Here is a 22546-nt window from a genome sequence, read left to right as displayed (position 1 = left end):
GGGGGAGGGGAGGAGGAAAGGGCTTCCGTTTTCCAGGGCCAGGATGGAGGGGGCTGCAGTGGAGGCTGGGGACGTGATGCCATGAGCCCATCCCAGAGCAGAGTTTAGGAAGCAGCTTCTGGAATGTGCTGCAGATCCCAGCCACGTGAGCCACGTTCTGCCTTGCTGGCCTTGCAGCCTGGAGAGGCCGACGGGCTTGTGCGCTGAGGCTCGTGCGCTCTCATCAGGTGCGCCTTTGCGGGACTTTAGGTGTCTGTCCCGTCGGGATGAGGCATCTCCCCTCAGCAAGCTAGTACTTCATGTTTTTGTTTTTGTTTTTCCCTTGAGTTGCCTAGTAAACACTTCTACTGGAAAATTCCAACCTTGCCTTGGATGAACTAAGAGGAAAAGCAATGTGTCCACACCCAGGCCAGCCCAGCCAGGCAGGGCAGAGGCCCTGGGGATCAGCTTCGTCGACGTGGCCACAGCTGCAGCTCCAGCTGGAACTCGGGGGCGTCTGGACAGCGGCACAGAGCGAGGTGGATCCCGGGGGGCGTTGACATTGGCCCCAGGCCCTCCCCTCTGCTCTCTCCAGCCCTTTCATACTTGTTGCTCTTTGTACACAGTCCCGGCACTTATCACTTAACACATCTGTTCTCCCGACTCAGAGCCAGAGGCCAGCCCTGTTCACTGGGCATCTCGGGGGCCTACGTGGCATTTATATGTAATCAGCGCTCCTTGCATGAAACCAAATGGTGTGAGATTGACGTGGGGGACGGTCGGCACGAACCAGGACCGGGGGGAGTGTCCCAGTGTGACCTCCCTGGAGAGCGGGTAGGCACACAGTACCTGGGGGGCCCTCGCAGGCGAAATTGAGTTATTTGCTTTTAAATGATTATTCTTTTGAACAAATTGAAAGAATGTTGTCAAATATACGCTCCGATGCACTCGAATCAGATGATGGCGAAGGTTGGTGAGTTTGGCAGACGCGGGCTGGGAAGGGGTGCAGGGTGGGTGCCAGGAGGATCCTCGGGTCTGTCCACAAGGTGGCGCTCACCTCTCGTTCTCAGTTCCCATCCACCAATAGTCTGTCCTGAAATCGCTGCAGGACAATTAGGACGACAATGCTGTGTCCGTATCTGGTTTCAGGCACCACCCCCCGCCTGCTCTAGAAGATTTCAGACACTCACGTGTGGTCTCGTGTCCCCAGGAGCCTGGCCCAGAACCGGCCCGGGTTAGCTCACGCACAGGTGTTTGGGTGGTGACAGGGTGTCTGCTTTGAGTAACTTGCTGTATTGGAACCTGTGGCCTTAGCTAGTGGGACCGTTGTCCTTAGTCTGTACTGCCGCTGAGGTGACCTGTCACACTGACCTGGTCACTGCAAACATGCCTGGGCTTTTTCCGTGCAAAAGTGTCAATTTACAAGAGAAAGAGTCTTGGTCTCTGAATTACATGAGAGGAGTTTTTAAAATGCAGACTGAACGACCCAGTATAAACAATGAGGAAAATCCTCCTTCTTTGCCTTAAACTTTCATACCATCCCTGTGGACACAAGGGGTGCGCCTATACAATTGTTCCATTGTCAGAGAGAACGAGCTTCATCAAGTTTCTTCCCTTCAAACGATCTTTCAAACTGCCCCGCAAGAACGTTGACCAGGCATCTCACAGAACAATGAGACAAATTCCCCAGATGCTAACTCGGCCTCTTGACGAATGTCCAGATTCTTCAGGTTGAACCCAGTTTTCACTAGTTTTGAGAAAATTTGCAGTGACCATCCTTCCCCACGTCCTGTGACAGGGCCAAGCATTGTGTGTCCTACTTGGTGTAGGAATCTCCATAAAAGGGGAAACAATTCCCAGCCCGAAAACATTTAAAACAGTGCGCCTGTGGGCAATCTTCTGAAATGTCACCAGCTAACGAAAATAATCTGTCACGTTTCTGCCCTGCCTTACAGTCCATGCGCCCTTACACCCCGAGTAATCCTGTGGCACCCTGTGAGGGGTCCCGCAGATAGATTACTGTCCCACCGCGGACAGGAGGAAATGAAGAGTCAGGAGGTCAAGTGACTTGTATAACGTCACCGAATAGGTGAGTCTCAGAATCCGGACTAAGATCCACCTTGCCCCAGTCCCGGCCCCTTTTGCTTCACGTCCTTTGCTGTTTCCAGGAGCCAGGCACCTTCCTAGGTGTCAGGGACACAGCCGTGAACAAGGTGCACAAAATCTCTGCTTTTGTGGACATCTTAGTGGGGAAATGTGGATGCACAAATGAGTCACAGCGTAGGTGTTTTATTAAACGGTGATGGGGGCTTTGGAGAAAAAGAAAGCAAGGCAGTGGGGCACCCGGAGGGGGAGGGGGTCTGGTGCAGTTTTAAGGGGGCTCAGGCGACCTTTGAACAGAAGCCTGAAAGTGGGAGGGAGTGGGTCACACGGAACCTGCGGGAAACACTCCCAGGCCGGGGAACGGTGCTCACCCGGGCAGGGCCGGGGGCAGCGCAGGCGGGCTGTGAGGTCAGAGGGGGGATGGAAGCGGCCTGAGGAGGGCGCGGGTCGGGGGCCACCGTCCTGGTCTTGGCTTGGAGATAGAGCCCTTACAGGGTTTCAAGCCGACGTGTGATATATTGCTTCCGTTCTAACAGGGTCACTCTGGAAGTTTCCCTTACAATGTAAATTTCCAATGAAATCCAAGGAAGCAGTGGTCCAGGTAAATGTGGCTAGGCTTACTTTCATTGTAGTCCTCCTAAACGGGACAAGGATGGGTGCCTGCTCTGGGGGTCCCTGGTGAGGGGCTCTCTTCACCCACCTGGTCTCATTCTACCCTTACAATCAGCCACACGATGTAATGGCTCTTACACCATTTTACAGATGAAGAGACTGAGGTTCAGAGAGGCTGAGTGACCCGAGTTTGCAGGTGACCAGCGACATCCCTTGAGCTCAGACTAGACTCAGTTGTCCCTCTTGTGAACACGTGCTCATTAGTGGCTGAAATGATCTTTGCAGTGGAAGAAAAGGTGATCCTTGCCCAAGTGCCTCCGAAGAAATACACTTACGGGCTTCCCTGGTGGCGCAGTGGTTGAGAATCCGCCTGCCGATGCAGGGGACACGGGTTCGAGCCCTGGTCTGAGAAGATCCCACATGCCGCGGAGCAACTGGGCCCGTGAGCCACAATTACTGAGCCTGTGCGTCTGGAGCCTGTGCTCCGCAACAAGAGAGGCCGCGATAGTGAGAGGCCCGCGCACCGCGATGAAGAGTGGCCCCCGCTTGCTGAAACTAGAGAAAAGCCCTCGCACAGAAACGAAGACCCAACACAGCCATAATTAATTAATTAATTAATTAATTAATTAATTAAAAAAAGAAATCACAAGAGGCTTTATATAAAAAAAAGAAATACACTTACAGTAAAAACTGGCGAATATTTTAAGTGTCTTATTAACACAATGGCAGTGTCCCTTCATGACATTTGTATGTGCCATTCAACCTGCAAATCTTATTTTCAACAGTGAATCTAGTAATATGTAATAATTTTTAACAGAGGGCCTCTGATTAATCTTTGGTCCTATTAAGAAAACCAAAAACAGTTAAACAGCATTTGCAAATATAATAATTTGATTTCCTTAATTATCTGATTAACAAGCAAATCGTGCCAAGCACTTAAGTAATTATCCCTGGAAAAATAACAAACAGAATCTGAACACATGATGAATTTTACATTTTCGTAAAATGAGAATCTGAGACAACTATTTAACTGCACGCTTTAAATTAGAATTTCAGGATTGACCTCGCACTCCAGCACAGAATTCTCTGAAACATAACAAATCGGAAAAAACCCAAATATTCACGGGCTTTTTCTTAACCCCAGTATTTCAAAGATAGGTTTGATTTATCTTCATCATTTTTACACCTAATTCTGTATCTTTTCAAGACGAAATGTCACGTGCTCACTAAGGAAATGATGATATCATTCCAAATGAACTTGGGGTTGAATTCCCAAGTGAATTCTGGAGACCCCTTACCACTGGCTGAGGTCACATGATGTGCAGGAGAATTAGTTAGGAAGTGTGGGCCAGAGGTAGGACGTCTAGGGAGAGTCTTCTTGACGGCCAAGCTGCACCTGGTTCCATACTTGCTGTGTCTGGTTCTGTACTCGCTGTGCTGGTTCCGTACTTGTTGGGCTGGTTCCGTACTTGCTGTGTCTGATTCTGTACTCGCTGTGCTGGTTCCGTACTTACTGTGTCTGATTCTGTACTCGCTGTGCTGGTTCTGTACTTGCTGTGTCTGGTTCTGTACTTATTGTGTCTGGTTCTATACTTGCTGTGTCTGATTCTGTACTTGCTGTGTCTGGTTCTGTACTTGCTGTGTCTGGTCTGTACTTGCTGTGTCTGGTTCTGTACTTACTGTGTCTGGTTCTGTACTTGCTGTGTCTGGTCTGTACTTGCTGTGTCTGGTTCTGTACTTACTGTGTCTGGTTCTGTACTTGCTGTGTCTGGTTCTGTACTTGCTGTGCTGGTTCTGTACTTATTGTGTCTGGTTCTGTACTTGCTGTGCTGGTTCCGTACTTACTGTGTCTGGTTCTGTACTTATTGTGTCTGGTTCTGTACTTGCTGTGTCTGGTTCTGTACTTATTGTGTCTGGTTCTGTACTTGCTGTGTCTGGTTCTGTACTTACTGTGTCTGGTTCTGTACTTGCTGTGCTGGTTTTGTACTTACTGTGTCTGGTTCTGTACTCGCTGTGCTGGTTCCGTACTTACTGTGTCTGGTTCCGTACTTACTGTGTCTGGTTCTGTACTTGCTGTGTCTGGTTCTGTACTTGCTGTGCTGGTTTCGTACTTACTGTGTCTGGTTCTGTACTTATTGTGTCTGGTTCTGTACTTGCTGTGTCTGGTTCTGTACTTATTGTGTCTGGTTCTGTACTTGCTGTGTCTGGTTCTGTATTTACTGTGTCTGGTTCTGTACTTGCTGTGTCTGGGTCTGTACTTGCTGTGTCTGGTCTGTACTTGCTGTGTCTGGTTCTGTACTTACTGTGTCTGGTTCTGTACTTGCTGTGCTGGTTCTGTACTTGCTGCGTCTGGTTCTGTACTTACTGTGTCTGGTTCTGTGCTTACTGTGTCTGGTTCTGTACTTGCTGTGTCTGGTTCTGTACTTGCTGCGTCTGGTTCTGTACTTACTGTGTCTGGTTCTGTACTTGCTGCGTCTGGCTCTGTACTTGCTGTGTCTGGTCTGTACTTGCTGTGTCTGGTTCTGTACTTACTGTGTCTGGTTCTGTACTTGCTGTGTCTGGTTCTGTACTTGCTGTGCTGGTTCTGTACTTATTGTGTCTGGTTCTGTACTTGCTGTGCTGGTTCCGTACTTACTGTGTCTGGTTCTGTACTTATTGTGTCTGGTTCTGTACTTGCTGTGTCTGGTTCTGTACTTATTGTGTCTGGTTCTGTACTTGCTGTGTCTGGTTCTGTACTTACTGTGTCTGGTTCTGTACTTGCTGTGCTGGTTTTGTACTTACTGTGTCTGGTTCTGTACTCGCTGTGCTGGTTCCGTACTTACTGTGTCTGGTTCCGTACTTACTGTGTCTGGTTCTGTACTTGCTGTGTCTGGTTCTGTACTTGCTGTGCTGGTTTCGTACTTACTGTGTCTGGTTCTGTACTTATTGTGTCTGGTTCTGTACTTGCTGTGTCTGGTTCTGTACTTATTGTGTCTGGTTCTGTACTTGCTGTGTCTGGTTCTGTATTTACTGTGTCTGGTTCTGTACTTGCTGTGTCTGGGTCTGTACTTGCTGTGTCTGGTCTGTACTTGCTGTGTCTGGTTCTGTACTTGCTGTGTCTGGTTCTGTACTTGCTGTGCTGGTTCTGTACTTGCTGCGTCTGGTTCTGTACTTACTGTGTCTGGTTCTGTGCTTACTGTGTCTGGTTCTGTACTTGCTGTGTCTGGTTCTGTACTTGCTGCGTCTGGTTCTGTACTTACTGTGTCTGGTTCTGTACTTGCTGCGTCTGGCTCTGTACTTGCCATGTCCATGTCTTGCGAACAGCTTGGTTTACCCCCTTGTCCCCTACATTCCGTTGTATGTCATCTCCTTCCTGCCATTTCTCTACCCCACGTGAATGGACTTCACAATGTTACTTCTGGCTGAATTCTAGCTTCTTTTCATCTTTTGCACGTTTGCTGCAGCCATAAGGTACAGGCATTTAGATGATGCTGGACGGGGCTCTCTCTCTCTCCAAGGCTTGGTGTGACTGTGACCACAGTTTAGAGTCAGGCCAATGGGGAGACCAGGGCGTGTGTGGCAGACAGTGACAATGAGGAAGGAGAAAGCAAATCTGAGTGACCCTGAGTGACCTTGAGGCAGGCAGAGGAGCGGGACGTGGGGAAGGTCTGTGAGGTATGTACTGCCTGGGCTGGGGCTGCAGAGAGCCGGGGCCGGGGCCGCAGGTTCCTGAGATGACGGGGGGACACAGGAGCCAGCAGAGTGGCTGCGTGTGCGTCTCTGAGCCAAGGTCCTGGGACCCCCGGGGGGAGGGAGGAGTGAGGGCGCAGCCAGGGAACCGGGAAGAAAACAGTGACCAGAGGCAACGGTGGGAGAGTGAGAGGTCAGGCGCTGAGCACACGAGGGGCTGCGAGGGACGAAGATGGGGCTCAGCGCCCTCAGTGAGGCAGGCTGGGCCGGACGGTGCTGCAGAAGCGGTCATGTGTGTGCGTGTGAGTATGCGTGTGTGTGTCTGCGTGTACATGTGTGTGTGAGTGTGTGTGCGTGTACATGTGTGTATGCGTGTCGGTGTGTGGGTTATGTGTGTGCGTCTGTGCGTGTACATGTGTGTGCGTCTCTGAGTGTGTGCGCGCACCTATGTGTGTGAGTGTGTGTCTGTGTGTGTACATGTGTGTGTGTGAGTGTGCGTGTCTGTGTCTGGGTTATGCGTGTGTGTGTGTCTGAGTGTGTGTGCCTATGTGTGTGAGTGTGTGTCTGTGCGTATGTGTGTGCCCGTGTGTGTGAATATCTGTGTGTGAGTGTGCATATCTGTGTGTGTTGTGTGTGTGCATGTGTGTCTGTGTGTGAGTGTGCATATCTGTGTGCTGTGTGTGCGTGTGTGTCTGTGTGTGAGTGTGCATATCTGTGTGTGTTGTGTGTGTGCATGTGTGTCTGTGTGTGAGTGTGCATATCTCTGTGTGTGTGCATGTGTGTCTGTGTGTGAGTGTGCATATCTGTGTGTGTGTGTTGTGTGTGTGTGTGTGCATGTGTGTCTGTGGGTGAGTGTGCACGTACTCCCATTCCTGGGTCGGGCACAGCTTTTGCTGAAGCTGCCGTGGCTCGTCCTCCTACTTGCCTTTGGGACACAGAGGAAATGGTCTGACCAGGATGTGTGTCCATCTGAATGGCCGCGTCCTCAGAAAGATCTGGCCACAACGCAGTGACATCATGACACTGGAATTCCTTTCACTCTGGAAGACGTGGAAACAGCTGCACACGATTCTTTAGGGTCTGGTAGCTGTAATTCTCCATGTTTATGGAATATTCTTTTACCTTAAAGTACATTAAAAATACTGACGTGGCAACATAAATAACCTCTATTCTTGTTTTTAAAGCAAGAAGTCTCTTGAATTTGTATTTCTATTTAAAACCAAACCCCCAAGGAAAGCCCAAGCACACACAAGTTCCTCAGTGCTCCACGCACCTCTGTGGTCCCCAGCAGAGACAGCGGCTTCCCCGGGGTCCCCCAGGGTACAGGCAGCGCCCTGGACCCCTCCCCTCAGCTCTGCAGACAGTGGGGAACAGAGCTGGTGCCGCAGCCCTGCAGTGTGTCCAGATGGGCAGCCCATATTCTGCCGTGTTGCCGTGTCCTGCACCCCCCGGCCGGGCTCACCACATGCACGATGGGCTTGTGGACGCAGGGATATTTCGAAAGCAGAAGCCTTTGGCACAATGACTCTTACTCTGTTTGCAGAAGAGAGTTGCCATCCACACAGAAAATTATAGTTTCTATGCATGTGGGTTTGGAATTTGAACAAGAAGTGGCTTTGTCCTGGAAACGCTTTATCATAGCTGAAAATTACGACTTCTTTCTTTGCCACATCACCAGATGCACAGAAGGCTCAGAGAGAGGAAAGCTCTGTGTTCGCTGCTTGCAAAATGCAAAAGCCACATCAGGGACGTGGCCATCATCTGAACCAGCATCTTGTCTGGAAATAATTATGCCTCACGAAGAAAGCTAAGGAAATCTGCAGTGCACAAAATACGACATCCAGACCCCAACGAAGGCGACAACATTCCCTTACGCTTTGGACCAGCTGGGCCCAAGACCCTCGGGGTGGAAAAAGCAGGTTTTGCCCACAGCTTCAATTAGAAACAGAATCAGATAAAATTAAAAAAAAAAAGAAACAGAATCAAAGTCACGTTCATTACCCTGTTAAATAATGATGTATACATGAGGAGGGAAGCTTCCAATAAACTGAAAAATCATTTTTATTGCTCAGTGTGAGACCGGGATTCTCGTAGCACTAAAACCATTCCAGATTCTTCTAGTATGTTCCTTCTGTCTACACAAGGGGCATGTGCTTAAAACATATGTAGACTTTGCAGACCCCATTCACCAGTTGGGAAACTGAGACACAAAAGAGGCATGAGTTCCCTCGTTCGGTCTGGACTCAGTTCCTTTCCCAAATCGAAGAAACTGTGCCGTCCTGCTGACCACGTGGGCAGGTTTGTGGCTAATGCACGCTGCGTCTGGGGCTGTGGGAAATGTGGGATGGGGCAGCGTGTCCTGCTTCCATGCCCTGACACGTCTCTTCCTCTGTATTCTGCCCACAAAGGAACAATGGGGTTGACAGTCCCAGCCCAGGGGGTGAGCTACGTGAGTCCAATAAAGAACAAGCCAGCCGCGCATCCAGCGTTGAGTCGCACAACAAACTAGGCTCTGATAAGATGGCGCCCTTGGAAGGGAGATGGGAAACCGTGTCGGCGTGCCCAGCTCCTGCCGCTGCCTCAGCTGTGTCTGAGAACACAGGTGCGTGGGGAGAGGGGGTGGGGAAGCCAGGGGCTGGGGGGAGGGGGCTGGGGAGTTACTGTCTGGTCTGCACAGTTTCTGTTTTGAAGGATGGAAAGAGTTCTGGGGATGGAGGGTGGTGATGGGAGCCCAACAACGTGGAGGTCCCTAAGGCCACTGAACTCACGGCACACTTATAAATGGTTTAAAATGATACATTTTATGGTCTGTGTGTTTTACCGTAATTAAAAAATACATTTAAAAGGAAGCTAGTGGGGGGACTTCCCTGGCGGTCCAGTGGTTAAGACTCCACGCTTCCACTGCAGTGGGCACAGGTTCAGTCCTTGGTCAGGGAACTAAGACCCTGCATGCCGCGTGGCCCGGCCAAAAAACTAAATAAATAAAAATTAAAAAGAAATAAAAAAATAAAACTGCTAGATGACATTAAAAAAAAAAAAAGCTAGGGCATAAGTCTAACTCAAGGAATCAGGATTCCTTCTCCTGCCCCACGCACAGTTCTGGCCTGGCAGCCAGACTTGTGAATACAATGGAATTTCACTCCTGTCTTTAAGTTGCTTATACGGTAAAGATAAAGGGGTTTTATGGATGTAATTCAGGTCCCTAATCAGTTGACTTTGAGGTCATTAAAAGGAAGATCTTCCTGGGTGGGCCTGACCTAACCCGCGGAGCCCTTTAACAGAGGACTTCCTGAGAAGAGAGATGTGAAGCAGCGGCTCTCCTGTCTGCTGAGCGGCAGGGAAGGGGGGCCCTGTAGGAGCTCTAGAGCCACACCCATACAGTCACAGGGACCTGAGTGCCACCAACTTGGCACTCAAGTTGAGCGCTTGGAAGGGGACCCTCTCTTCCAGCCAGAGGAGACCCTGCAGGGGCCCCGCTACCTTGCGTGTGGACTCCTGACCACAGGACCTGTGGGTTACCGTGTTTGTGCTGTGAGTGGCTGGGTCTGTGGTGCTCTTGCAGCAGCAGCAGAAGATGAATGTGACCTTGTGGTCGCCTCACCGGGCCTCTGCTGCGGTACACTCGCCGGGTACGGCCTCTCCCTGGAATCCCACGGCCAAAGGTGCCCACCCAGCGAGAGGGAAGCATTGCGTGGGAGACAGGCGCAGACGACCTTGCTTTATTTTGATTAAGTAAATGTGGAGCTGAAAGAACCCAGAGGAAGAGCCCAGCCAAGCTCGTGTCCTACCAACACATCAGCCTCTCGGACGAGACAAAGGCATGGGTCTTAATAAACACACTTCAATACTTTACATCCACTCTTCCAAGTGTGGATCTGACCTTGGGGATAGCGCTCTTCTCGTGTGGCCGTGCCCAGGATGAGGAGAGAGCTGAGCTGTGCGTGCCTGGAGCTCGGAAGCATTGAAAGGGAAGGTGGAAACAGTAGCAAGAGGACGTGGACGCCGTCTGTGGCCACAGGCAAGTCACCTGGTTCCTCATCTCTGCATCCACACAGTGGTATAATCAGAGTGGCGCATCAGCGGGTCTCGTCCAGGCTGCGGGGAAGGCGATGCACCCGGGGAGCCGAGGTCCTCGCATCAGCACTTCTATCCCGTGGACTTCGCGCCAGCTCCAAGTTGTTCCTGACGAAGCAAGCGCGTACTGGACCAGGAGCCGGCAGGAGGATGCTGGACCTGCAACCCCTGCGAAGTCAAGGCCATTGAGTCCCAGTGGCCTCTCGTGTGGGGCAGAAGCTGAGTGAGTGAATGAACAAACGAGTGTAGGTTTAACCAGGCATCCTGGTCTCTGGAGCTGGAAGGCAGCCTTGAAATCGAGGTGCGCGGCAGCTGCTCCAGGACCACCGGGCCCGCACGCGGTGCCCCACCCCCCCGCCCAGTCTGCTTCCACTCTGGTCCTCCCACGGTCTGCCCCCATGGGAGCCCGAGCGCTGTCTTGGACATCAAATCAGACCATGTCACACCCCTACTTAAAATCCTCCAAGGCCTTCCCACCTCCCCAGCGTAACCCACGCACCCCTTACCTGTGTGTGTCGCTGGCAACCGCCCGCCTCTCCGCGTGGGGTCCCGGGCGATCTGAGCCGGTTCCTGCGGCGTGGCTCTCGCATCCCTCCGCTGGAACCCTTTCCCACCCTCTCTTGTCATCCAGGCTTATCCTCAGAGAGCCCTTCCCCGGCCAAACTAAGTGCCCCTCCCGCCCCCCAGGGTTCTCCATCATGTACAGCTGAGCAGGGTTTACCAACCGGGGAGAAGGAAAGCTGGAAAGAACCTCGAGGGGTTGGACTGAAACTAGAAATATTGGTATGAACTCATGCAGAGTGTGTGTGTGTGTGTGTGTGTGTGTGTGTGTGCGCGCGCAGAATTAGACATGGAAATTTTTACAGACGTCTGTGTGTGTGAACGTGGTATATATATGTATATGTGTATGTGTGCATATATCTGTTTTCACACACGTGTGTATGTACACACGTACATATACCTACACATATTTCCAACCTCTGTCAGCTGGAAGGGCCTAGAAGCAATGACACCCCAGTAGAAACAGGCACACTGGCACTCAGATCTTAGTGGGAGCTAGGGCTGCTTCCAGGGCTGGGGTAGGAAAACCACAGGATAAGCCTGAAACATCTTTTCGTGCCAAAAAGTAAGGAAGCGCGCAAGAACGATGGGAACGTGTCAAAAGGACACAAGAACCAGCTTGAAGGGGCTCCCACTGGCTGATTTTTAGAATAGTTTAAGCATCAAAAGAAATAATCGGATTACACCCCACTGTATGAGATAGGAATCTGTGAGTCGTGAGTCCATACTGATAAAAATAAGTAAGTAAATAAATAAACACATGAAGAGAAGGGAAAGCTGTTCTTTTTTTTTTTTTTTTTTGTGGCGATATGCGGGCCTCTCATTGTTGTGACTTCTCCCATTGCGGAGCACAGGCTCCGGACGCACAGGCTCAGCGGCCGTGGTTCACGGGTACAGCCACTCTGCGGCATGTGGGATTCTCCCAGACCGGGGCACGAACCTGTGTCCCCCGCACCGGCAGGCGGACTCCCAACCACTGCGCCACCAGGGAAGCCCGGGAAAGCTGTTCTTATAGCAGAATGCCAACCAATAGATGTAGAAGGAACAATGGAAATAAATAAGTACTACTAGGCAACAATAAGAGTAATGGTTGACACATGTGTATGTCACTGGTGGGTGGAGGTGTGATGAGAAACAGGATATTGTAAGAATATTGGACCATCTCCCCACAAAATGATTAATCAGATGCAAGGAGGGAAGGGGCAGACACAGCCTAACTTGGTGATCAAGGTCACAGCACCACAGCTGGGACAGGAGGGCACCATGAACACAGCATCCCTGCAGTGGCATTCCTGCTGGTGGAGGGGCCTGTGCCCTTGACGACAGTCAAGGATCCTAGAGGCGGGAAGGCTGGGAACTGGTCCAGATGGAAAGAGCCTAGTGGGGCCGAAGACCCACTGCAGTGTGTGCTCCATGTAGGAGCCTCTGTGGGGAAGGGAAAGAGAGCCTGCTGAGCCAGCCGGTGAGACGTGGGCAAGGCCTGCAGGTGGGATGGCTGTGCTGTGTGGACTTCCTGCCTTGGAGACTCATGTGTGGCAGTGGAGGGGAGGGCCCTTGTTGCTAGGAGGTAGCAGGGAGAATATTTAGGGGTGATGGGACATGAGGTCAGGAAGACTATCAATCTACATATCATCTATCTTTCTGTCTGTCTGTCTGTCTGTCCATCATCTGTCCATCCATCAATCATCTCCCTATCATCTATCTATCGTCTATCCATCCATCCATCTCTCCATCCATCTATCTATCCATCCATCTATCCATCCATCATCTATCCATCTATTACCTCCCTATCTATCATCTATTTATCTATCATCTATTTATCTATCTATCTATCTATCCATCTGCCTATCCATCTATCATCTATCCATCTATCAGAGAGAGAAGGTGATGAAACAGTGCAGTAACATTAATGATAATTAACAACTAATTACATAATTGATAACCATATTAAAAATTTGGAAATCTAGGTGAAGGTAATTCTTCGTACTATTCTTACTTTTCTGTGCATTGGAAACTACTTCAAAATAATACTAAAACTGGATATGGTAATGCCTTCTCTATCCACCTGCCAGGGTTTTTGAAAAGACCAGACGAAATCATGTTAAATCTCTATTAAAAGGTGTTTTAATGCAAAAATATGTAATTATCTTGATAATATATCTGCCTATTTGTTTATTACCCATTTTCCTGAACAGAATGTCTGCTCCACATGAGATCAAGGCCCTTGTCCTCTTATTTCCTGTTGTTTCCCCTCCATGCCTAAAACACAATAAATATCTGTAGAACACATAAGCGAATCACAGAAATTAGCTCAAATTTTCACTCGTCATCATGACAGTACCATGGTGTCTATGTTAATAAAGAGAAAATGTAATCGATTTTCTCTTAGAAACCTTTATAATCTAATAGTCTATTGATCTCCTACTCAAATAATTACTGATACGTGACTGTGTAGATACTGGTGTGTAATTAGGTGTATTCATTTGTGTGACAGAGTTTGATCTCCCTTAACACAGGGGTTGAAGATAACTCCCAGTTAAACAGAGCGGATAAAACCTGAGGAGTAAGTGTGCATTTTCTACTATAGACACCCCCCCGAAGGGACACTGACAAGGCCCGAGGATGCCAGGGTATCGCCCTGCTCAGAACTAGGCCTTGGGTTTTGTGCCGTTGCACGAGCCACACTGTGAGCCTCAGAGTAAAGAAGTGATCTGCGGAGACCATTTTCTAGCAGACAGATCCTCTCGTTGTATGAGAGTTTGGTTGAATTTCCAAGGTTGGTGCAAAGTCACAGCTGGACCCGTGAGGGAGGGAAGAGGAACAGAGAAACATTGGTTCCTCTCGAAGCCAAATCAATGTGAAGGATCTTCCGGTTTGTTACTCCAACTGCTAGAACGTTCCAGGGAGTTGGAATTTGCCCCATTGCTCAACTGGGAGAATCCGGTCCTTTTAAAAGGACAACTTCAGCCCCTAAAGTCCTAAGGTGTAGTCTGAAGACATAAGAGTGTCTGATACAAGAGCACTGTATAGCTCTTTCACTCTCTCTTATTAAAAATACACACTACAGGGCTTCCCTGGTGGTGCAGTGGTGGAGGGTCCGCCTGCCGATGCAGGGGACACGGGTTCGTGCCCCGGTCCGGGAAGATCCCACATGCCGCGGAGCGGCTGGGCCCGTGAGCCATGGCCGCTGAGCCTGCGCGTCCGGAGCCTGTGCTCCGCGACGGGAGAGGCCACAGCAGTGAGAGGCCCATGTACCGGAAAAAAAAAAACAAAAAACAAAACACTACAGAAATAACTCTTTCCTTTTTCCTCTACTCCTCTTCAGGGTACCTTCCTAAACCTCCACAACCCACAAGTCAAAGTCACTCGCAAGATTCCCTATTTTCTTTTCCTCTAACTAGGGAAATGCCTTACTCCACCACTTTCCGTTCCTGCCTTTCACTTTAAAACTGTTGCTTTAATCTAGGAATATGGATTTAAAATAATCTTAGAAACTGAGAAAGGCTGTACAGGGACATAAAACCTGGAGAACACCCTCAGTATTTCAAGATTAAATAGAATCATGGATTCAGGTAGAGAAACTCCTGGACCATGAAAACTCTAACATGTGGAGGAGTAATGTGACTAAAACATCTTTATTTATGTATCTGGCTCCATTTTGTTTCTATGTGTATTTGGCCTTTTCCTTCTCACCTACATCTAATTTGTGTCATTTTATTGAAGTTCGCATGTCCCTTTAGTTCACCTTACCTTCTGTTTGTTTATGTAATACCCACGTTTCCAACCAACTTGTGAGCAATCTTTAGTTACATTTTATTTACTGCAGAATCATCAACAGAGGCACTGGAATATCAAAATCACTTTCATGAGCCATCTGTTGACAATATTCTAGATCTTCTTGGAAGTCATATCTTGTTACAAGAGTGATTCATACGAACCAGATGTCCAACGATATGGAAATAGCTGAGTAAACGGCAGTACTTCAAGATCATGGAATATTACGCTGCCATTAAAGTTATAGGTATATGGTCTATTTTGAAACATAGAACCATGTAATAGCTTATGGAAAAAATAATACATAAAGTTTATGTACACTTTGATTATAATTATGTTAAATATTTATACATCAGAGAAAGAGTTCAAGATAATATGCAGAAATGGTGCCTGGCTCATTCTAGGGCCTAAGCGGTTTTCTTATTCATCTTTCTTTCCTTTTCGTTCTGTTCCCTCAAATAAATACTCCATGATCTGTTGGCTGGTAGATCTCTAGAACCAAACCAAGGAATAAGAATCTACAGTTCTTTGCTCCCTAGTTTTCAGTTTTCTCTCCCCTAATAAATTTCTAGGAAAATCATTGTTAGGACATTGATATTTCTAGAACTAGATAACTGGATTTAGTTACTCTAAAATCAGCAGACACTTTTGCTAATGGAATAATATACATGTTCATTGCCTGTAGTAAAAAATGGAATGATATATATCTGTTGACAATAGAAAAAGGTGGAATAATATTGATACATTTCCGTTGACTGTATTAAAAACTAAAGCTGAATAACGCTTTCAAGCCCATTGTAGCTAAAAGAGGGAAACATAGGGGGTTTAATTCGTTGTCAAATGATAATAGTACGTAAAACACACAACAAAAACAAAACCCCCAAGCTACCTTGCCACAATCTCAGGGCAAACAGATCTTCAAACCAGAGCAACGGGACTGGTAAGGGCAGGGACCTCAGATTCGCTGTCCAGGGACTCACACATTTGATCTCCTACCTGCGGGAGCAGTGCATTCACCCGTTTAGGAACGACACAGAGATCTGGTCTGTTTAACGGGGAGGGATATTCACGTCCTCCATAAGCCGTGGGGGTAGGTTAGACCCAGGTACAATCAGTCTGAATTAGCATAATTCATGGGGCGTCATTACTCCTGAGTTCACTCGGTGACCCGAGGCTGAGCCAGGGACTGAGACCCGCACGTGCATTATTAATTCTTCTACAGACCTCTGGCTCCCATGAGGTTTGCCATCAGTTTTTGGCCAGGCCCACAGTCATCCGGTGGCTTGAGTCAACCACTCTCCAGGTGGCTCCCCCCAGTGGATGGCAAGATGGTGCCGGCTGTTGGCCGGGGGGCCTCAGCTCTTCCCCACGTGCTCCTCTCTGCAGGGCTGCTCTCACAACACCTGGTGACCCGTTTCCCCCAGAGCTGGCAGGGCAAGAGTCTAGGTCAATGGCCCTCAACTGGGGGCCGTTTTGCCCCCTCACCCCAGGGACATTCAGCAATGTCTGGAGACATTTCTGATTTTTACAACCGAGTAGGAGGTGCTACTGGAATCTAATGGGTAGAGGCTAGGGATGCTACCAAACATCTTATAATGCACAGAACATCTCCCCACAATAAAGAATTATGTGGTCCAAAGGGTTCATGGTGCCACTGTTGAGAAATCCGGGTTATAGGTGGAAGCGGCAATGTCTTTCACGGCCTGGCCTCAGCAGCCCTACACCGTCACTTCACTGTATTCTCTTGGGCACACAGGGCCGGCCCTCATGCCGTGTGGGAGGGGTCACACAGGGGTGCAGATACTGGGAGACAAGGATTATCGCGGGTTCATCTTGGAGGTTCGTTAACACAGCACCAAGTCTTGAGAGTGGTCGTCTTTCTGCAGTGGGACGTATTTCCCTCTCTCTGCTTGTCTATATTTTCTGAATTTATGGAATAAGAATGTACATTTATATAATAACATATACCTGTAACATTACATAATGCAAAATAAACATCAAAAACACTGCATTAAATCCCTGTAACACTACCTAGTGTTTTGTGAGATGTTATCCGCTGAGAATCATGGGGTCATTGGCCGCACGTAAATGATAATCTGACATTACAGGCTGTTTTTAATAAGAAGGGCAGACAGTAGCCAGGAGGGGTGGTTGGGATTCCTATTGTCCCCTTTCGGTGAGAAGACAGAGCCATTGTTCCTGAGAGGCCACTGCTTCCTGGAAGCCTAGTACCATCTGGGCTCTGACGAGAGCTTTCCTTGGTGTCCATTTTCTCTCTAAATCCTATTTTCCTGTTTCAAAACTTCAAGTACAGCCAAAACACCAGGCAACACTGTTGCAGAAACTTTAGCTGACACTGTCCTTCCCTTTTCTCTTATCTGAACAAGTTATTATTCAGATTGCCTCTGACTCAAAGGGTAAATTCCCTTCCTCCTCTGCAAGGCTGGTTGGTGGTCCAGCGGGGTGCGCTGGGTTTAATCCTTCTTCCCTCATCTGGGGCCCTGCTCCATCGGTCACTCCCGTTCTCGGGTTATCATCAACTTCTCCCTCACTATTGGCCAGTTCTTCTCAGCACATAAATGCACTTAAATCTTTCCATTCATTAAAATAATAATGATAAAATGGTACACGTCTTCCTTCTCTCCCACATCTGCCGCTGGCTAGTGTCCAATTTCTTCTCTTCCCCAACTTCCTACAGAGATGTCTATACTCCCTGCTTTTACTTCTTCACCCCCAGACCTTTCTTGTCCTCCCCAAGGTCAACACGGAGTCAAGGCAGAGACTTTTTGCTTGTATTTGCCCGTGTTTCTCAAAGACCGGCCCCACTCACTTGCAGTAGAGTCACCTGGAGGTCAACTGAGCTGAACCTTTTGGGTAGGGGTTGGGCTGGACTTTGCAGTTTTGAGGAGCTCTCGGGACTCACTATCCCCAAAGTCTAAGAACCACCATCTGGCCTCATAGGTGAGAGACCTTCTTCCCACAAACTGTTATGTCGATGCTGCTTTCAAAGGCAGAACTGGGTCTGACTTGCAGCAGAAATTCTTGTGATGTGAAATCACATATAACGAGAAGGAAAAACACAGCCTACAAACACACATTTTGGTCCTGAAGAACATTTTTAGAGTTTGATCTCACTTCCGTTTTCTTTTTTCAATACCTACTTACCATAGAAATTGAAATTAGTCTTGGTGTTTCGGTGTGAAGGCGGAGGTGGAGGAGATTTGCATCTCTACCCAGCAGCACATCTCAGAATGACCCATCTTATCCACCAGGGAGGGAATGACTGTGTAAACGTGGAAGTGGGTTTGGAAGATCAAAGTGTTTACCTTGAACTCTGTCACCTCATCCCCTACAGCATCAGATTTTATCCGTGACTTTAGGTGGGTGATAGGGTTAGCAATGTGCTGTCCTGAAAACCCTAACTTCTTTAAAAAGACAAAACTAAACTAACGTGTCAAACCAAACCAATGCCCTAATCTACTGGTTAAATATTTGCATTTCTGAAACCTGAAGGTCGCGGACTGGCGGAGCCGTGGGACGCAGGTGTGGTGGAGACTTGCAGGAGATGGCAAAGGGCCGCCAACATCAGGAGGAAAGCGCAGGCTCCTGGGGTCCCTGTTCCCCAGGGAGGAATTCCTGGTAACCCTGCCAGGACAGCCCCTCCACGTCCGCCTGCTTCCGAGCAGACAGGGTCCTGCGTGCACAGGTGGAGGTTCGGGGCCCCTGCCACTGGCTGCAAACAGCCTGCCTCAGCTCATCCCCTTCTCAGCTCAATGCCCCAGCACTGACCCCACAGCCCGGTGCTCTGGTGACAGGAGACAGGACAGTCTCCATCTGGCAGTCCCATCAGATCAGAACATCCTTTCTGGGGAGGACACTGCTTTGCACTGGCTTTTTCCAAGGCAGTCCCGGGTCTCAGTTCCTGGGCACCCATGGAAACACAGAAGGAAATGACCCATGTCCCCTTGGCTCACCAGGTAACAGCCCCGAAGCAGCCCGCCGACTGCCCTGTTGAACACACTCGTTCAAGGCCACCCAGAGGTCCAGTGTGAGCGGCATGCTGGTGTGACAGGAGCCGGATGTGGCTCAGAGGACCTTAGCGTCCTTATTTCCCCTTTCTCGCAGGCAGCCTTGAGTGGGAGAGGCCGGGCTAAAGCCGGCATCTAGGCATTTAGAGGCATTAAAGGTGGCTGGAGTGGTGAAGAGAAGGAGGGAGGTTATTATGTCACCAACAGGGGGAAATGAGGGATGCAGTTTCTGAGCAGGGAAGGGCTCTGTCCTTGGCAGGTAGACTGGGACCAGGTCTTGGCCGGGGTTCTAATGGGCTCTTGGAAAAAGCAAAGGAGGCGTAGTTGGGTGAGCTGGGCGGGGTAGAGGGGGCAGTTTTACAATTTTCAAAAAGTTTTCTCCCTCCTCCTGCTTCCCACCCCCAAACTGAAATGAAACCAGTTGAGTCCAGAAGGATTCACAGTTAGGAGGGAGGCAGGTTGCAGAACCTCCATTTGCAGGTTTGGAAGGCAGTGCCTCGGTTCGGTGCCGTGACAGACCGTGTCCCATTGGTCCGAGGGAGAAACTTAACCCCACAATTACTTGATTTGAAAAGAGGCTTTGCTATCTTCTAAAACATTCTGTGTTTAGTTAGTAGACTTTCAACATTTTAAAAACAGGAAAAGATTCTAGGCGTGTTTCCCAGGATATACCAATGCATGTAAATTACCACAAAGAACGCATAGGAGATGCTGCCACTGTAGAGAGAAAGCCTAGCTTGAAAGCAATTGTGGGAAAATAGAAGTGAGGCCTGTGTTCTCTTTACTTTGGCCTGTCGTTACTGCGGACAACAATTCAAAAAATCTAGAACACTGAAAATTGCATCTTCTAAATCGGTACATTTTGAAGACATATATGGAGTATACATATATTTTTTAAAAGCATGAAAAGGGATAAATGGAGATGAAAATATTTTGTGGGGTGTTTTTGAAGACAACGTGGGGAAAATGCTTCAAAATGCTTTAAGAAGCAAAAAGAAAATGCTTCTTAAAATGGTAAATTTTAAGAGCATATTACAAAATTGCATATAAATAAATGTTTCTCTTTTTCCCGTGTGGGATAGCTGGTCCCTGACCTTCTTGAAGCTCTCCGCACTCCATACACCCACAGCTGAGGAACTGCACAGATGTCAGACACGGTCCGTTAGGAGGCGTGAGACGGAGCCGCAACAATCCAGCCCAGGGAGCAAGAAAGAGCGGAAAAGCCACGTGCTTCTCTGGGATAACGGAGAACATCTGTCGCAGACTCACAGGGCTGGGAGGACAGCTCTAAGACCTTGCCACCCTCCTGGAGCATACTTGCTGCTTCTGGCCGGAATCCCTTTCCAGGGCTGGGGTGGGACCCTGTTTCCACCTCCCCATCTCTGGATGGACATCTCTGTAGTGGTCCACGTGCCAGCTCTGGGTGTCTGGTGGTGAGGCCACCCAGACTCCGGGAAGCCGGCCTTCTTGAGAAAGTCAGAGGGTTCAAGGCAGAGGTATGACCAGAGGTGGGGGGCCAGGTATGGGGATACGAGGGTCCTGGGGCACCGCTCTGGGTCCTCGAAACAAGCCACTGCCTGAAAACCCTGCGTTGGGCACTTATTGGAAGGGAGACCCGTCTGAGAGGACGTAGTCTTTCCTCTGCTGTTCGTTCTTTCCATCCGGACGATTGAGGATCCCTGCGCTCTGTCTCTTCCTCTGCAAGCTTGTGTCTCTACTGGCTGGTCCAGGAGGCAACTCTGCTCCGCAGAGCGTGTTTTCAGGCCCCCCTCCTTTTATAACATCTCAGGGAGGAGACGCAAAGGGGCTTGGCTACTGAATGTCTTTCACACTGTGGCCTGAGACACACTAGTGCGACGAGAAATCCATGTCATGAGTTGGAGGCGGTATGAAAAACAAACAAACGAAACAAAGCAGAAGGAGACGCAGAAGGAAACAGGGATGAACTGAATTGAACCGGAACCACCAGAGCACCCGGCACAGAGTCAGGGTGAGAGTCATTTCCTGGAGTCTGTGTGAACCTTTTGTTCACGGTAACATCCACGCACGCGCATCTGTGTGCGTCGTGTTTGTGTTCTTGGTTAGGATGGGAGACTTGTGTCCGGGCCGTGGTCCAACGGGTTTGGAAGCCACCGGTTCAGGGAGGTGTTGCCTCCGTGGGACTGCGCAGAGGAACCTGTATTTGGTCTTCGCCCCTGCTTCCAGGCACAGACCTCCCACCAGCCCTGGAATTTCCGGAGTGATGAGAGTGTGTTAGTCACGACCTGAGCTTACGTTAATGAGGTGCCTCTTGGTGGCCCCTGGGCAGCTGTGGGAGGACGGAGACGGGCAGCCAGAGGAGCCAGCGGGTGGTTAGAGGGTTGGCACTTGTAGCCCCAGCTCTGGCCTTTGGGGAGGGGAGAGGGGCTGCAGATTTCTAATCACCCATGGCCAGTGATGTCGGCAGTCATGCCTATACAACAAGTGGCCCACAAAACCCCTGAACCGTGGGGTTCAGGGAGCTTCAGGTTGGGGAACACACTGAGGTCCTGAGGGGCATGTGCCCCCCAGAAGGCGCGGGGGCTCTGCATCCCTCCCCACCTGTTGCCCTGTGCCTCTCTTCCATTGGGTTGTTCCTGAATTGTACCCTTTGTAACAAACCAATATATGTAAGTAACGTGCTTTTCCGGGTTCTGCGAGTCACTCTAGTGAATCATCAGACCCGAGGGGGGTGGGTCACAGGAGGCCCCAGGCTTCTAGTCGGCCGGACAAAAGGGGGTGGTGGCCTGGGCCCCTCATTTGTGGTTTGAGTCTGAAGTGAGGACAGTCTTGTGGGGTCTGTGCTCACCCCGGGTGACAGTGTCAGAACTGAATTGAGTTGCAGGACACCCAGTGGGTCTTGGAGGGCTGGGCGTGGTGTGAAGAACCCCACGCATTTGGGGTCAGAAAAAGGACCACACGGGGGCTCAGAGGAGGAACGCGGTGCCACTGTGATCTGCTCCGTGTCGCCCGCAGCAGGTGGGCAGCAACCAGGCGCCTGTCCCCGATGGCGACCGACTTTACTCTCCCGCCCCCTCAGGGGCCAAGTCCAGGCGTTTTCCTGCTGGACCTGCTGTGGAGTCTGTCTCCTCTGGCTCAGGTAAGGCACGTGTTGTCTAGTGTTTGTTTAGCAATTGACGAGACGCTGCCATAAACCTGGTTGCTGCCTTCCCGGTGGGCTTCTCAACTCCTGCATAATGGGAGACGTTAGCGAAACGAGGCAAAAGCTGTCCTGCCTGTCCTGATTTTCTCTGCCACTGTCCCACAGAAAGCCACAGAGGTAACGTTACATTTTCTAATGACCACTATGAAAACGCAAAAAGAACTGAGCAGAAACTAATTCTAATAATTTATTGTAGCCAATCCAATAGATCCAAAATATTATCATTTCAACAAGTAACACAAAAGATTATTGCTGAGATACCTTACATTCCTCTGTGCTGCTCCCTTTTTTTCTTTTTTTTTTTTTTTTGTGGTACGCGGGCCTCTCTCTGCTGTGGCCTCTCCCGTTGCAGAGCACAGGCTCCGGACGCGCAGGCTCAGCGGCCACGGCTCACAGGCCCAGCCGCTCCGCGGCATGTGGGATCTTCCCGGACCGGGGCACGAACCCGTGTCCCCTGCATCGGCAGGCGGACTCTCAACCGCTGTGCCACCAGGGAAGCCTGCTGCTCCCTTTTTGATTCTTGTGTATACTTCACACTCACAGCACACCTCAGTTCAGAATTGGC

At 49.6% G+C, this 22546-nt stretch overlaps 1 long non-coding RNA gene across 1 annotated transcript; it reads left to right on the top strand.

Moving 5' to 3' along the window:
* The first annotated feature begins 38 nt into the window (after positions 1-38).
* On the top strand, positions 39-21460 carry LOC141279680 (uncharacterized). Its single transcript, XR_012334294.1, has 4 exons — positions 39-2068; positions 2619-2683; positions 8772-8965; positions 19883-21460. It is a non-coding gene; the product is annotated as an uncharacterized lncRNA (long non-coding RNA).
* Positions 21461-22546: the final 1086 nt, after the last annotated feature.

This window comes from Tursiops truncatus, chromosome 10, assembly GCF_011762595.2.
Source record: "Tursiops truncatus isolate mTurTru1 chromosome 10, mTurTru1.mat.Y, whole genome shotgun sequence".
In the NCBI taxonomy this organism is placed as follows: domain Eukaryota; kingdom Metazoa; phylum Chordata; class Mammalia; order Artiodactyla; family Delphinidae; genus Tursiops; species Tursiops truncatus.
This window is presented reverse-complemented; position numbering and strand designations above follow the sequence as displayed.